This window comes from Erythrolamprus reginae, chromosome 7 (genome assembly GCF_031021105.1).
Source record: "Erythrolamprus reginae isolate rEryReg1 chromosome 7, rEryReg1.hap1, whole genome shotgun sequence".
Lineage (NCBI taxonomy): Eukaryota > Metazoa > Chordata > Lepidosauria > Squamata > Dipsadidae > Erythrolamprus > Erythrolamprus reginae.
In genome coordinates this window covers 20,746,956-20,763,942 of record NC_091956.1, presented here as the reverse complement: position 1 = coordinate 20,763,942, position 16,987 = coordinate 20,746,956, and positions in this window count along the sequence as shown.

Here is a 16,987-nt window from a genome sequence, read left to right as displayed (position 1 = left end):
ATGCAGCTGCGAGAGCAGTCATGGGCTTACCTAGGTATGCCCATGTTTCACCATCACTCCGCAGTCTGCATTGGTTGCCGATTAGTTTCCGGTCACAATTCAAAGTGTTGGTTATGACCTTTAAAGCCCTTCATGGCATTGGACCAGAATATCTCCGAGACCGCCTCCTGCCGCACGAATCCCAGCGACCGATCAGGTCCCACAGAGTGGGCCTTCTCCGGGTCCCGTCAACTAAACAATGTCGGTTGGCGGGCCCCAGGGGAAGAGCCTTCTCTGTGGAGGCACCGGCCCTCTGGAACCAACTCCCCCCGGAGATTAGAACTGCCCCTACTCTTCCTGCCTTCCGTAAACTCCTTAAAACCCACCTTTGCCATCAGGCATGGGGGAACTGAAACATCTTCCCCTGGGCATGTTTAATTTATATATGGTATGCTTGTGTGTATGTCTGTTAGTATATGGGGTCTTTTAAATCTTTTAATTTTAAATTTGTTAGATTATTTATGATTTGTTTCCACGTGTTGTGAGCCGCCCCGAGTCTTCGGAGAGGGGCGGCATACAAATCTAAGTAATAAAATAAATAAATAAATGAGAAGAATACCCAACTGGAAGTAGTTAAGTTGCAACAAGTTGAAGGAATTGTGGTAGTTTGGAGGCACCACATAGGATGGAGTGATCAGACAAGGGGGCCATAAAACTCCTTCTCACAATTCTCAATGTAACAAACACAGTGATGTGTTTAATTTTCAACCCTCTTTCTAAAATTCATTTTGCGCAATTTATTATTTGGATTCTAGCGCTCCAATTTGGTATAGTTAACCTTGTGCTTTCATGCATCCTAATAACGCTATGTTTGCCACTTGACTTGTGGGATTTGGAAATGAGATACTTGTGAAAGGATGTGTGACATATGACCTCTTTGGAAAAGGGAAGCAATTCAAATAATTTCCCCATGGTTTCCTTTGAAGGAAGGAGCCAGGAATGTAAGAGGGAGGTGATTCAGCAAATACATAAATAACTCTTCTAAATGTGCATTATTTTCTGTGTAATTCTGAGTATATTAAATATGAATTACTCCGCCAGTGTTAGGCATGAGTAATAAACTTAAATAATATATATATAGTTACATAATGAGTTTATGATACTGAGAACATAACATTGCAGTAGTCGAACCTCGAGGTTCGACTACTGCAATGCTCTCTACATGGAGCTACCTTTGAAGAGTGTTCGGAAACTTCAGATCATCCAAAATGAAGCCGAGCGAGCAGTTATGGGCCTTCCAAGGCATGCCCATATCTCACCATAACTCCACAGACTGCATTGGCTGCCGATTGGTTTCCGGACACAATTCAAAGTGTTACCTATAAAGCCCTATAAAGCCCTACATGGCATAGGACCGGATGTAGGGCTTTATTACCTATAAAGCCCTACATGGCATAGGACCGGATTAACTCCAAGACTGCCTTCTGCCGCATGAATCCCAGCATCCGGTCAGGTCCCACAGAGTTGGTCTCTTCAGGGTCCCATCAGCCAGACAATGCCGGCTGGCGGGACCTAGGGGAAGAGCCTTCTCTGTGGGAGGCCCGGCCCTCTGGAATCAGCTCCTCCCAGAGATTCGCACTAATTGATTTTTATTTATTTATTTATTTATTATTTGGATTTGTATGCCGCCCCTCTCCGAAGACTTTTATAATAACAATATATCAGTAAAACATTCACACAACACATAACAATGTGCTCAGTGATCAAAGTGCCCCCCACCAAACAACCCCTCCACCAAAATGGGGACATATTTTCTATATACCATTTTAACCCTATACAGTGGTACCTCGTCATACGAACACCTCTTCATACAAACGTTTTGTGATATGATCCCGGGATTTAAGATTTGTTTGCTCATCAATGTTCCCCTCCCCCTCTGAGTCAGACATTACCATCATTGGGTTTCTACAGTCTCTGGAGGTTCTTCAGGTTCCAGCTCTCCCTCACAGTCACCCTCTGATTCAGCTGGCAGGAACGCTGGCCTAGGGTACCAAGACGGGCCCAGTTCATCCTCCTCATAATCTGTCACTAACTGACCTAGTCACTCATAAAAGTACCCAGGGAGCACTCATAAAAGTACCCAGGGAAAGAAATATCTGCCTCTACTTAGGATCAAACTCAAAGCCTCCTGACTGTGAGGCAAGAGGCTGCACCTCTAGACCACTGCACCAGTCATCAGTGAGAGTTGTCATGGGTATGCCTCAGTATACTCATATAACACCTGTGTTCCGCGAGCTGCACTGGCTTCCTATTAGTCTCCGGGAACAATTCAAGGTGTTGGTTATTACATATAAAGCCCTCTATGGCTCAGGACCAGACTATTTACGGGACCGCCTCCTGCCACATACCTCCCAGAGACCAATAATAGCACACAGAGTTGGCCTCCTCTAGGTTCCTTTGACCAAACAATGTAGGCTGGTGAGATCATGGGGGAGGGCTGTTTCTGTGGTTGCCCCGGCTCTATAGAACCAACTATCCCCCCGATGTCCATACTGCTCCCACCCTACTGGCCTTCCACAAGGCCATGAAGACCTGGCTTTGCCGGCAGGTCTGGGGGCCATGAATTGTCCATCTTTCATGGCCAAATTTTATTTTATGAATGGTGTGCATGCACAAGATTTGACTGGTTTTTATATAAATGGGTTTTATCGGGGTTAGGTTTTACAGATTATATTTGACTTCTTTTATTTTTGTATTGCATTATATTATGTTGTAAGCTGCCCTGAGTCCTTCGGGGTTGGGCTGCATAGAAGTCAAATGAATGAATGGATGGACGGATGGACGGATGGACGGATGGACGGATGGACGGATGGACGGATGGACGGATGGACGGATGGACGGATGGACGGATGGACGGATGGACGGATGGACGGATGGACGGATGGACGGATGGACGGACGGATGGACGAACAAACAAACAAACAAATAAATAAAATTTAAACAAGCAAATGATTCTAAGAAACAGAATTGATAGCACATCATTCAAAATAAGTCATAAAGATGTTTGTCTTTTATCCAACCTTTTACTGGTGGCAGTTTATGATCCTGAGATGTAGCTATAAAAGAGCTGTAAATGAACGAGGCAGCACCTATTTCAATAGAATCAAGAAAAGGCACCTCTGGGTTTCTATTGGGATAGCAAGGCAATTCTAAAGCCCTGCCAAGTAAAATCTGGTGCTTTGATTTTTCACTAAGGATATATCATAATCTGTTCCATTTAATATTAATTTGATTCGGGGCACAAATGTCAAATACCATGTTTTAGTTTTCAGCTTTTGGGAACAAGCATTCTGGTTTTTTAATACAAGAAAGAAAAAGGACTCCCAGTGAAAAACCACAAGCACTATAAGGAAAGCTGAGATTGTTGACTGAGGTTGAGATTAGAAGAAAGGTTATCCATTTGAGGAAGGGGTGAAATACAGCAGGTTCTAACAGGTTCTGGAGAACTAGTAGCAGATATTTTGAGTAGTTTGGAGAACCAGCAAATAACACCTTTGGCTGGCCCCAGAGTGGGGTGAGAATAGAAATTTTGCAATATCTTTCCCCTAGGAGTGGGGAGGGAGGGAGGATTTTGCAATATTCTTCCCCTGCCACCAAGCCATGCCCGCAAAACTGGTAAGGAAAAAAATGGAATTTCACCCCTGATTTAGGTATACTTGTTCTAACTGCAAAGATTTTGTATTTCAGGAGTCCTTAAAAGTACAGCCGGTAGAGTACATTGACATCTTAAACATAATTTTCAAATGCAACCTCATCTTATCTTTCCTGGGCCCAAAGGAATGAAAAGGTCTCAGACAGAATGAATGAAGACTGTCACTGATTTCCAAAGAACTACTGAAGCCTTGTCATTTTTATAGGGAGACCATAATCAAAGTAACTTCATCCTGTCAGAATTTGAAGTTTCTGTGCACTTTCCCACCTTGGAACCTATAGGGAATATTTTGGTTTTCAATTATTTTTGCATGCCCACCCAGCCACACCCACAGAATCAGCAGTTTTTAAAAAAGGATTTCACCGTTTATTTCAGGAGAATAGAAATAATCAAATATCCCCTATTTGGCCATTTGGGTCTAGTGGTTAAGGCACCAGGCTAGCAAGCAAGAGACTTGAGTTCAAATCCCACCTTAGCCATGGAAGCAGTAAAGGGCTGCAAAAATGTTTAGTACCACACTGTGGGCTTGGCTTATTTGTGGGTGTGGCTTGATGATCATGTGACCAGGTAGGCATGGCTTGACACTCATGTGACTGGGTGTGGCTTAAAGGCCATGTGACTGGGTGGGAGTGGCTTACCAAACAAAATAAGTTTTCAAATGGATGCTTGTATTTTTTTCAGTTGATTAAGTCACATTATTTGAATAGCCCCCAAAAGGACAAATGATAGACAGCATCATTTGTTGAGGAGCACAGTAACATTTTAAGGTTTTGTACTGAACCCACAGGGTTCAATATGATCACAAGTAGCTCAATTTTCTTTAACCCTGCTGTTGTGTTCACATTTCTATACACTTGTACTGTTTTGGGTGTAATGTAACGTAACAATCAGCGTGTAGCAAAAAGTAAACAAAGTTAATACCCCCTCCCCCATTCATAGTAAGAACCCCTCAAATGAGGAAAAGTCAATTAATCACAAGTTTCAGATCCTCATGACAACTAATCTACAGGGTCTCAAATTTCATTTTGGGTCATATAGACCTGAGCATAGGAGCAGGATTGATTGCTATAAAGGTTCAATTCTAGATAATGATTAAAATGCTTAAAGTGTCCATGGGTAAAAATATACTATTCAAGTATTTCCTGTTTTAAAAGTAATTAAGAATCATACTAAGGTACTAGAGAAGGAAGGACAATAAAAAACTAGTAAGTGTTGTGGTTCCGTCTGAGGCCCCTCAGGGAACGGCTGATCTTCTGTCGGTTTCCAGCTCAGAGGGAGAGGCTGAGGAACAGGAGGTGCAGGCAGACGAGGAGGAGGAATCCCAGGCTGAAGAAGAGGGAGGACAGCCAGAGTTCCACCAGAGGGAGCTCTCCCCAGCAAGCAGCCTGGATTCCTTAGAGGAAAATGCACAAGCCATAATTGATCTGCGACAGAGAAGAGCTACTCAGAGAAGGAATCAATTGGCTAAGTACTTTCAGCATTTAAAGAGGCAACAGCTGGGTTTGGGTGTGGTGCTCTTTGGAAAGGCTAAAAGGCAGACCCACCCTTCCTGGCTTGTGGAGTTTTATCTTTGAGAGTCTTGGGACCTGGCTGTGAACTTTGGCGTCTTGGAATCCTGGTTTGTGCCTTTGACTATTGAAACCTTGGGGGGGGGGGGGGGTGCCAGCAAGAAGCTTGCTGTATTGTCTGGACATCAGGACTCTGCTGTAACGTATTATAGCCTGTCTGTTGGGAAGAACAGGTTTTCCTCTGTGTTTATTTTTTCCAGCTATAAAATACTTTTGGCTTTTACCAGAGTGTCTGGCTGTTTTTTCCAGTTGGTGTTGAGGTCTGGGGGAACCCAGACAGAACAGTAAGTATTCAATAAATAGTGCATAAACTTCCTATCCCCACTGTGCCCATCCACCCGTGGAGGCAGCAGCCCATCACTGCATGAAACCATCAGACTGGGTGATTTTGAGGCAGTCTCTCTCTCTCTCTCTCTCTCTCTCTCTCTCTCTCTCTCTCTCTCAGCTTAACTCAAATGGGAGAATTGTAATTATGGGGAAAATAGTAGGAGGGAGCTGTTTTGGATATGTTTTTCCACCTTGAGTTATTTATAAAAATAATATAGGTGGGATACTGTGGAAGAAATGTCCATCAGGGTTCAGTTCCAAGTGGGGAGAAAGATACTAGAAACATGGAGATTGTTTGAAAAGATGGTTTAATGGTGGATAGGGCCAGGGCCGCCATCAGGAATTTTGGGGCCCCATACAGCCTAAGTGTCTGGGGGGGGGCGCCATTTTAAAACTACTGTATTTTGTGACATACCAATTATGTATTAAATTTTACCTTTCACACAAAAAAATTTAAACTCTGCCACTACAACAAGGTACACTTGTTTGACAGATTAATAATATGTTAATAACGCAGAAAATATATTCAAGTGACATCAACATATTACATACATATAAATAAATAACCAGAACAGTGCAAATACACCAAATTAACAAAATATTATTAATTTTGCCATCAACAATATTAAAAGCAGCAATAAGATGGCACAAAGGATAAAGACAAAATACTCCTGCATCACACTAGAAAAATATTTGTTTTCACAATAATACCAATAAATAACAGGTAACCAGAAGATAAATTATATGCAATAATGTTCAAAACTATACGTAAACTCCACCATAGGTGTAAAAAAAAGTCAACCCTTTACAGATAATTAGCGCCTATTAAAAAATACTCCTAAAAAAATTGAAAACATCTTGCGGTAGCATAATCAAAGGGGGAAAAAACAAAACAAATAGGATCACCAAATATTGCCCAATTTGCTATTAAGTTCCATAACTTAATATATTTAAGCTTTTAAATATGTAATGTATAATGTCTCCTAACAAGTAGCATGCCCGTGGCTCTAAGAACAACACCTTTTCTTTCTCTTTTCTTCTTTCTTCTTCTTTTCCTAGGATGTTATCATATCTATTAAACATACGGTGAGATATTACTGTGTATTCATTTAACACAATTTAGAATGTAAAATGAAAAATAACAAACTCCCGCTTCAGATCTTCTCTGCACAAGTCTCAAAATATGATGTAGTTGTTTGTTTTTTTAAAAGACCTTAGTAGCTCTACCCAGCTTCTGCTTTGCATATTCAAATCTTCCCACTTCCCACAATGCTTGCTTCTGGAATCCAGGATGGTGTTTGGTTCTCAAATCTAAAATGGTGAGATGGCTCCAAAAAACATGTCAACTCCAAAGCAACACATCTTTTCCTCCCACTTAGAAGGGAACAATTTTGAAAAAAATCTAACCCCATAATCAAAATGTATACCAAACTAGCTCTGATCCAAACTTCATCTTTAACAGCTATGAAGCTCTTCAGGCAGAATAGAGAAAATTAGGCATTTTTGCTGATCTGTGCTCTTGCCTGGTCCCGATTGTAACAATTTTGCAACTGAATCCAATTAGCTTCCTTAGCACTCTAACTCACCAGCACACCGCAGATGTTACCGGTCTTCTTCAATCGCCGCCCCCCCCCCCACTTTTCAATTTGGCCGGGGCCCTGACGGCAGTACCGGTAGTACTGCCCTATCGGCGGCCCTGGATAGGGCCACATGCATTTCAGGTCCTCGGCCAAAAAGCACATGAGAGAGAGAGAGAGAGAGAGAAGGAAGGAGGGAGAGAGAGGGGGGGATAGATGTAGAATAGACTGGCCCGGTCCTTAATGGCCCTTTGACAAAGGTGTGTGAGTGGGGGGCTGAGTTTCTGCTTCTCTCTCAGGAGGAATATTCTGCCCTTATAATATTTCCTAAAATATCTTAATTTCCTAGGAGAGGGGTAGGTGCTAATTTCCTACAATACCAAACCAACAAATAAAATTTCCTTATTTGAAGGCGTGCAAGCATTATTCTCATGCATGAGGCATGATGGAACTCTTTATCTTTGGAGCTGAGAGGATTACCATATTCCGTTTCAGCCTCACATTTAGGAAAAAAAGGATAATTTCCTAGGAAGAGCCTTTTTGAACTGGTAATTTATGTTGTTTCTACAGGGGATTCTGTCGCAGCTTCTATTGCTCTCAAGCTACACATTGTAAAATTTAGCAGCAAATTGAATCAGGATCTTGGCAGTGTTAATGGCTACACTCCCTTCATGAGGGTTACAATTAATGGGGGACATACCAAATTTGTGAGAGAAATGAAAGCCGAAACTACAGCTAAGTGAGTTCTAATAGTCCTAAGCAGAACAATGTTTTAAAGAATCTGCAATGTAATTAAGAATTATCACCGCTTGACTGGCTGCAGGTAATTGTTTCTTTTTCCCCTGGCAGAATGGAGGCAAAAAAGCAGCCTACAATAAATTACATCTGCTTGCCCACTTTGTTTTCAGGACAGTTGCATTTGTGAATATTTCAGAAACTCAAGTTAGAGCACACAAACACAATGGATTTTTATCAGGTTGGGTTCATCCTTAACTATATGCTATATTCTACATCCTAAGAACTATAGTGATATAGTTCTTAGGATCTTACAACGGGATGCTGGCTTCAACCTGGCTGATGCTAAGGTAGTTGACTTTGCGGCAGCTTTGGAGTCAACCGTCCATCAGATTGAAACCACAGAGGAAACAAAGAACTCCATTAGGCAACGTATAACAGGACTTCTTGCCAATCACAGACCATGTAAGACTTTGTCAACATCAGAAACATCAGCCCTCCAAGAATTAAGGAAGGACAATTCGATCATGGTGCTACCAGCAGATAAAGGTAGGGCAACTGTAATTATGGATAGGGTAGATTACAACAACAAAGCCCACAACCTTCTTAATGACAGGAGTGCTTACCAACCTCTTGATAAAGACCCCATGGTATCATTCAAAAACCAAATTAATAAAATGATGGACAAACTTAAGAGACAAGGCAAATTGGATGAGGAAGTGATAAGAAGGATCCGTCCGAAAGATTCAGCCATGGCACGATTCTATGGCTTACCCAAAATTCATAAGGCGGAGGTACCCTTACGCCCTATTGTTTCTCTCCGTGGTACCCCTACATTTGGTTTGGCCAAATGGCTACATGGCCAAATACAATGTCTGATTGAAGGGACCACCACCACCGTATGTTCGGCTACAGACTTTTTAGAACAGCTTAAAGGGGTGGTGGTGGAGGAAGATGAGGTAATGGTATCATTTGACGTTATTTCACTATTTACATCTATCCCCCAGGATCTAGCAATTCAAACTATTAACAATTTATTGGCAACAACAGAACCAAGACATTGTAAGGCCCCCAGCACGGATGACCTCATCCAGTTATTGAAATTCTGCCTAAAAGCATACTTTACATTCAACGGCCAGATATACGAACAAGTAAAGGGCACACCGATGGGATCCCCAATTTCGGGCGTGATTGCAGAAGCAGTTCTCCAGCAATTGGAAAGAGAAGCCATGGAAATATACAAACCCAAGTTCTGGACACGCTATGTCGATGACACGTTTACCATCATTAAACAACGTGATAAAATTAGGTTCATGGGAATTCTCAACTCCATATATCCGGATATTCAGTTCACGATGGAGGAGGAGGCCAATGGTAAACTGGCCTTTCTGGATGTACAGATCAACCGGAACCCAGATGGAAGCATCGACACGGAGGTATACCGGAAGACCACCAGCACGGACCGCATGTTACACAACGAAAGCAATCACCCCAACGCACATAAAGTCAGCTGTATACGGACATTATTTAACAGAATCAATACTCACTGTAGCACACGGGCAGCCAAACAAAAAGAACGAGCGTATCTTTACCAAACTTTTATACGTCATGGCTACTCGAGAGCTTTTATTCAACGGTGCACCACACCCAGACCCCGACAACCTACTGAAAGCGCAAACGAAACATCAGCGTGGAGGGTACTCCCGTACATACAAGGGGTATCCGAAACAGCCGCACGCATACTGGCACCCCATGGGGTCAAAGTAGCGCACAGGCCGGATCAAACTTTGAGAAAATCAGTAATGCGCCCGAAGGAAACCTTAGTGAAGGAGGAGTCCTCCTCAGTAATTTACCGTATAAACTGCAATAATTGTGCGCACCACTATGTGGGTGAAACGGCTAAAAGATTGAGAACTCGTATACACGAACACAAATTGGCGGTCCGACGTCAGGAACAACGCTCCCAGATTTGGACACACATGGAGGAGCAGGATCATGGCTTTGATTTCCAGGGAACTGAGATTCTGGCGCGAGATGAAACCAAGGGAGGTCGCCTCCTAAAAGAAGCCTGGTTCTCCAACGAAAATTCTTTAAATAGACATATTGATATGCCATCAGCATACCAGGCTTTAAGGCACCAACAACGACTTAAAGGAGATAGGTCATTAGGATTGGATAAAACCCCTAACAGAACTCTCCAGGTCAGGCATAGAAACCAGCTAAATGAGGGTGGAGCAACCCCTAGTGGGAAACAAGGGAACATACTGGAGCAACACGGAGGTAGAGGGGGAGGGGCACAATGCAGGTTTAACGCAGGGGACAAGGGGGGATTAGAACAGTGCAGACCTAGGACGAGGGCATGGGCAAAAAAATTGCAAGAGCAGACATGTACCACCATAGAAAGTAACAACGGTAATGGGTGGAAGGAAGTAATATCAAATACCTCTAAAGCATTGCCTTGTAACTCCACCTCCTCCCTTGGGGAGGGAAATAAGCAACAGACACGAGTAAAAGCGGTAGTTCCCCCTTTAACCAGCATGATTAAGCCTACAATTAGGCTTGCTGCAGAGGGGAGGGAAGGGTGTGGCCCAGTGACGCGGGCTATGAGCAGACTGAGTAATGCTTTATAAATGTGTTTGTCTCCCACGGCATTTTAAAACTCTGACGAAGTTAGCAGCACGCTAACGAAAGCTAAGTTGTTTTATTAAAGTTTCTATGTTCCGGTGATCGAGATGGCTGCTGCCTCATCATTCACACATATACCTGGAACTCGCATTTTTAGGACTATTCTTGATGAATATGGGCGTGGAACGCTACATTATGCACGCCAGTGGGAGACACATGCCAAACGGAAGGCAACCAACTATGAAAAACTGGCCTTCCTTCACAGCTGTATCCGGAACGGCTTACCACCTAGATCGCTACAAAAAAGACCTGCAGTTAACACACCGGAGGGATGCGCAGCGGTTCGCCAGTTCCAGACCAGAATGCTATATGCCATGATTAACAACTGTCATAGGCAGATCAACGCACAAACGGCAACCATTGAACGGTGCCGCATACAGTGTTACAAGCTATTGACAAACATCTGCTTCAGCACCCTAAACCACAGGATACTTCAACTATCATGGGAAGCACGCAGGCACAAATTCAACACGCTCAAGAAAAAGACAGAACTACTATGTGCACGCAGGATCCATCAGACAGAGAAGACGCTGGTGCACAATCTGTCTTCAAAGACTCTTACAGACACTCAGACCTGGATCTTACAACGGGATGCTGGCTTCAACCTGGCTGATGCTAAGGTAGTTGACTTTGCGGCAGCTTTGGAGTCAACCGTCCATCAGATTGAAACCACAGAGGAAACAAAGAACTCCATTAGGCAACGTATAACAGGACTTCTTGCCAATCACAGACCATGTAAGACTTTGTCAACATCAGAAACATCAGCCCTCCAAGAATTAAGGAAGGACAATTCGATCATGGTGCTACCAGCAGATAAAGGTAGGGCAACTGTAATTATGGATAGGGTAGATTACAACAACAAAGCCCACAACCTTCTTAATGACAGGAGTGCTTACCAACCTCTTGATAAAGACCCCATGGTATCATTCAAAAACCAAATTAATAAAATGATGGACAAACTTAAGAGACAAGGCAAATTGGATGAGGAAGTGATAAGAAGGATCCGTCCGAAAGATTCAGCCATGGCACGATTCTATGGCTTACCCAAAATTCATAAGGCGGAGGTACCCTTACGCCCTATTGTTTCTCTCAGTGGTACCCCTACATTTGGTTTGGCCAAATGGCTACATGGCCAAATACAATGTCTGATTGAAGGGACCACCACCACCGTATGTTCGGCTACAGACTTTTTAGAACAGCTTAAAGGGGTGGTGGTGGAGGAAGATGAGGTAATGGTATCATTTGACGTTATTTCACTATTTACATCTATCCCCCAGGATCTAGCAATTCAAACTATTAACAATTTATTGGCAACAACAGAACCAAGACATTGTAAGGCCCCCAGCACGGATGACCTCATCCAGTTATTGAAATTCTGCCTAAAAACATACTTTACATTCAACGGCCAGATATACGAACAAGTAAAGGGCACACCGATGGGATCCCCAATTTCGGGCGTGATTGCAGAAGCAGTTCTCCAGCAATTGGAAAGAGAAGCCATGGAAATATACAAACCCAAGTTCTGGACACGCTATGTCGATGACACGTTTACCATCATTAAACAACGTGATAAAATTAGGTTCATGGGAATTCTCAACTCCATATATCCGGATATTCAGTTCACGATGGAGGAGGAGGCCAATGGTAAACTGGCCTTTCTGGATGTACAGATCAACCGGAACCCAGATGGAAGCATCGACACGGAGGTATACCGGAAGACCACCAGCACGGACCGCATGTTACACAACGAAAGCAATCACCCCAACGCACATAAAGTCAGCTGTATACGGACATTATTTAACAGAATCAATACTCACTGTAGCACACGGGCAGCCAAACAAAAAGAACGAGCGTATCTTTACCAAACTTTTATACGTCATGGCTACTCGAGAGCTTTTATTCAACGGTGCACCACACCCAGACCCCGACAACCTACTGAAAGCGCAAACGAAACATCAGCGTGGAGGGTACTCCCGTACATACAAGGGGTATCCGAAACAGCCGCACGCATACTGGCACCCCATGGGGTCAAAGTAGCGCACAGGCCGGATCAAACTTTGAGAAAATCAGTAATGCGCCCGAAGGAAACCTTAGTGAAGGAGGAGTCCTCCTCAGTAATTTACCGTATAAACTGCAATAATTGTGCGCACCACTATGTGGGTGAAACGGCTAAAAGATTGAGAACTCGTATACACGAACACAAATTGGCGGTCCGACGTCAGGAACAACGCTCCCAGATTTGGACACACATGGAGGAGCAGGATCATGGCTTTGATTTCCAGGGAACTGAGATTCTGGCGCGAGATGAAACCAAGGGAGGTCGCCTCCTAAAAGAAGCCTGGTTCTCCAACGAAAATTCTTTAAATAGACATATTGATATGCCATCAGCATACCAGGCTTTAAGGCACCAACAACGACTTAAAGGAGATAGGTCATTAGGATTGGATAAAACCCCTAACAGAACTCTCCAGGTCAGGCATAGAAACCAGCTAAATGAGGGTGGAGCAACCCCTAGTGGGAAACAAGGGAACATACTGGAGCAACACGGAGGTAGAGGGGGAGGGGCACAATGCAGGTTTAACGCAGGGGACAAGGGGGGATTAGAACAGTGCAGACCTAGGACGAGGGCATGGGCAAAAAAATTGCAAGAGCAGACATGTACCACCATAGAAAGTAACAACGGTAATGGGTGGAAGGAAGTAATATCAAATACCTCTAAAGCATTGCCTTGTAACTCCACCTCCTCCCTTGGGGAGGGAAATAAGCAACAGACACGAGTAAAAGCGGTAGTTCCCCCTTTAACCAGCATGATTAAGCCTACAATTAGGCTTGCTGCAGAGGGGAGGGAAGGGTGTGGCCCAGTGACGCGGGCTATGAGCAGACTGAGTAATGCTTTATAAATGTGTTTGTCTCCCACGGCATTTTAAAACTCTGACGAAGTTAGCAGCACGCTAACGAAAGCTAAGTTGTTTTATTAAAGTTTTTATGTTCCGGTGATCGAGATGGCTGCTGCCTCATCATTCACACATATACCTGGAACTCGCATTTTTAGGACTATTCTTGATGTATGTATGTATGTATGTATGTATGTATGTATATATATATGTGCTGCTGTAAATATAGTTTATAACTATATTATAACTATATTTACAGCAGCGCGAAGCTTATAACTTCAGCCTGATGATGGTGAATGTGATTTCACCGAAACGTCGCATAGACACTCAAAATATTACACGGGGCAAAACACGAACTCAGAACAATCTACATATATATATATATATATATATATATATATATGTAGATTGTTCTGAGTTCGGGTTTTGCCCTGTGTAATGTTTTGCATGTCTATGCGACGTTTCGGCGAAATCACATTCACCATCATCAGGCTGGAGTTCCAATCTTTGTGTTTTTGCAAATGAATATTAGCAACTGACATTTCTTCTTAGCATGTAGTGTGGGGGTGGGGATTTGCTTTGAATGTAGCAAATAGATTGGGTGACTATGCTTCAGTGATCTGATTGGTTGGTGTAATCATGGTTATTAGAAGGAATGGCATTCCTTCTAATAACCATGATTACATGATTCATGCCATTCCTTCTAATAACCATGATTACACCAACCAATCAGATCACTGAAGCATAGTCACCCAATCTATTTGCTACATTCAAAGCAAATCTCCACCCCCACACTACATGCTAAGAAGAAATGTCAGTTGCTAATATTCATTTGCAAAAACACAAAGATTGGAACTCCAGCCTGATGATGGTGAATGTGATTTCGCCGAAACGTCGCATAGACATGCAAAACATTACACAGGGCAAAACCCGAACTCAGAACAATCTACATACATATACCCGTGAAAATTTACGAAAACAAATATATATATATATATATATATATATATATATATATATATATATATATATATATATATATATCGACGAGGTCCCACTCATCATCTTCAGGCTGGTGCTTCTGTCCTTGTGCTAGGGTGAATACAGCGAGACCTGAGCTGCCTTCCCTCTATAAATACTGGTGGGTGGGTGTGGTTTAAAGGCTCAGCAACTGCAAGCTGTGTTGAAACTTCCTGGTGAGTCAGTGGGGTAACACCTGGGGGCGTTGATGTAATTGGTATATGCTGATTAGTTGATGTTTGTGGATTGGGGATGATATCCTGAGTAGTTGGAGCTTGCAGGCTACTTAGCTGTTTTGTAAGGTGTGTTTGGGGTGTAACTATTTTTGTTTGGCTGCGAGTTTGTGGTCAGGTCATGTGTTTATGGCTTTTGTTGGTTTGCTTTGTGTGCAAGTCAGATGGGGCTGCAACATTTGGGAGCACTGCTGTAGTTTGGCTTCTGGGTGGTGGTTGTATTTGGTCTGTAGAGTGAGTGTGGGTTTGGGTCTGGTGGAGGTGATAGGTGGTAGTTTCCTGTGTTGTTCTGAGTCTGCTTTCAGTTTGTATGGCTGGGATATGTTTGTTAATGAGGGCTGGTTTCCAGATATCTGATAGGCGGAAGGTATCGTCCCGCTTGTTCATATTGTGGGGATGGTTTTCTATCTCAATTGCTTCCATGATTATTCTTTTATTGTAGTGTTCTGTTTTCCTGACTTTCCTGACCGGAAGTTTCAACACAGCTTGCAGCTGCTGAGCCATCAAACCACACCCACCCACCAGTATTTATAGAAGAAAGGCAGCTCAGGTCTTGCTGTGTTCGCCCTAAACAAGGACAGAAGTACCAGCCTGAAGATGACGAGTGGAACCTTGTCGAAACGTCGCCAGAAATCTCTGAATCCTTCATGGGAAGAAACCCAAATATGCCAAGACCTTCATACATGTACCCGTGAAAATCTACGAACACACACACACACACACGTATATACATACATATATATTTAGCAGAGCAATTTTTTTGCACAAAAATTGCCCAAACTTTAAGTTTATTTTTATTTATTTATTTATTCCACAGTTTTTAGTTTGTCAAAACATGTATGAGGTAACATGGATATGAACACAGGAAATGGGGGAGTTTTGACCCTCTCAGAGAGAGTCCGCAACTTGGGTGTCCCCCTTGAAAGCTGATCTTAGAACATGATCTGTCAGCTGTGACTAGCGGGACATTCGCCCAGGTTCGCCTGGTATGCCATTTGCAGCCCTACCTGGACAGGGAGTCTCTACTCATAGTCACTCATGCCCTTATCACCTCGAGGTTCAGTTACTGCAATGCTTTCTATATGGGGCTGCCTTTGAAGAGGATTTGGAAACTACAAATCATGCAAAATATAGCTGCATGAGCGGTCATGGGCCTGTCTAGGTATGCCCATGTTTCTCCAGCACTCTGTGGTCTGCATTGGCTGGTGATTGGTTTTCGGACACAATTCAAAGTGTTGGTTATGACCTATAAAGCCCTACATGGCATCAGACCAGATTACATATGGGACCGCCTTCTGCCATATGAGCCCCAGCAACCAGTCAGGTCCCACAGAGTTGACTTTCTTCGGGTCCCGTCAACTAGACAATGTTGCTTGGTGGGGCCTAGGGGAAGAGTCTTCTCTGTGGGGGGCTCAGGCCTCTGGAACCAACTCCCTCAGAGATTAATACTGCCCCCACCCTCCTCGCCTTCCGCAAGAACTTGAAAACCAATTTGTGCCACCAGGCTTGGGGCCACTAGATAACTAGCCCCTTGTCGATGAATGGAATGCATGCTTGATTGTATGAGTGAGAGTAATTGTGTATTTTTTAACAAATTTAAATTTTAGACTAGTTAAATTATATTAATATTGGATTTAGGGCATTGTTGCTGGTTTTTATATGATGTAAGCCATCCCGAGTCCTCAGAGAGGGGGGGCATATAAATCAAATCAAACCAAATCAATCAATCAATCAATAAATGGGTATGAATAATTGGGGACAGTAGGACAGGGACAGTAGGCACAGTGGTGAATCCACAGTTCAGATATCTAAATGCCCATGTCCGTAAATATGCTGCCATTTTTCCATCCAGTGTAAATGTCCTCAATATATCAGGTGTGCTTGCCGAGCAATATATAAGGTGTGCTTGGAGGTATCTCTCCCCTAACTCCACTTCTAGTTCAATCACAATATTTCTGCTGCTCAAGCCTTCAATTTTTGCCTCCCACATTCTAGCCATAAATGCAAACAAACGGAATGTAAGGTCCCTGGAAATAAATATGCATTTTACAAGCTTCTACCAGCTGTAATGATGTAGGAACACACACACACACACCCATTGTGTAGTGTAACTTTGCAGTGTAGTGGAACTTTGTGGAACTTTGTGCAACTTTGTAGTGTAACATAGCATTGTGTAGTGTAACTTTGTGGAAAAGATAACTTCATTTTGGAACATTAGCTGAAAATTTTATTAAAGCCATTAAAGTCCCAACTCTTC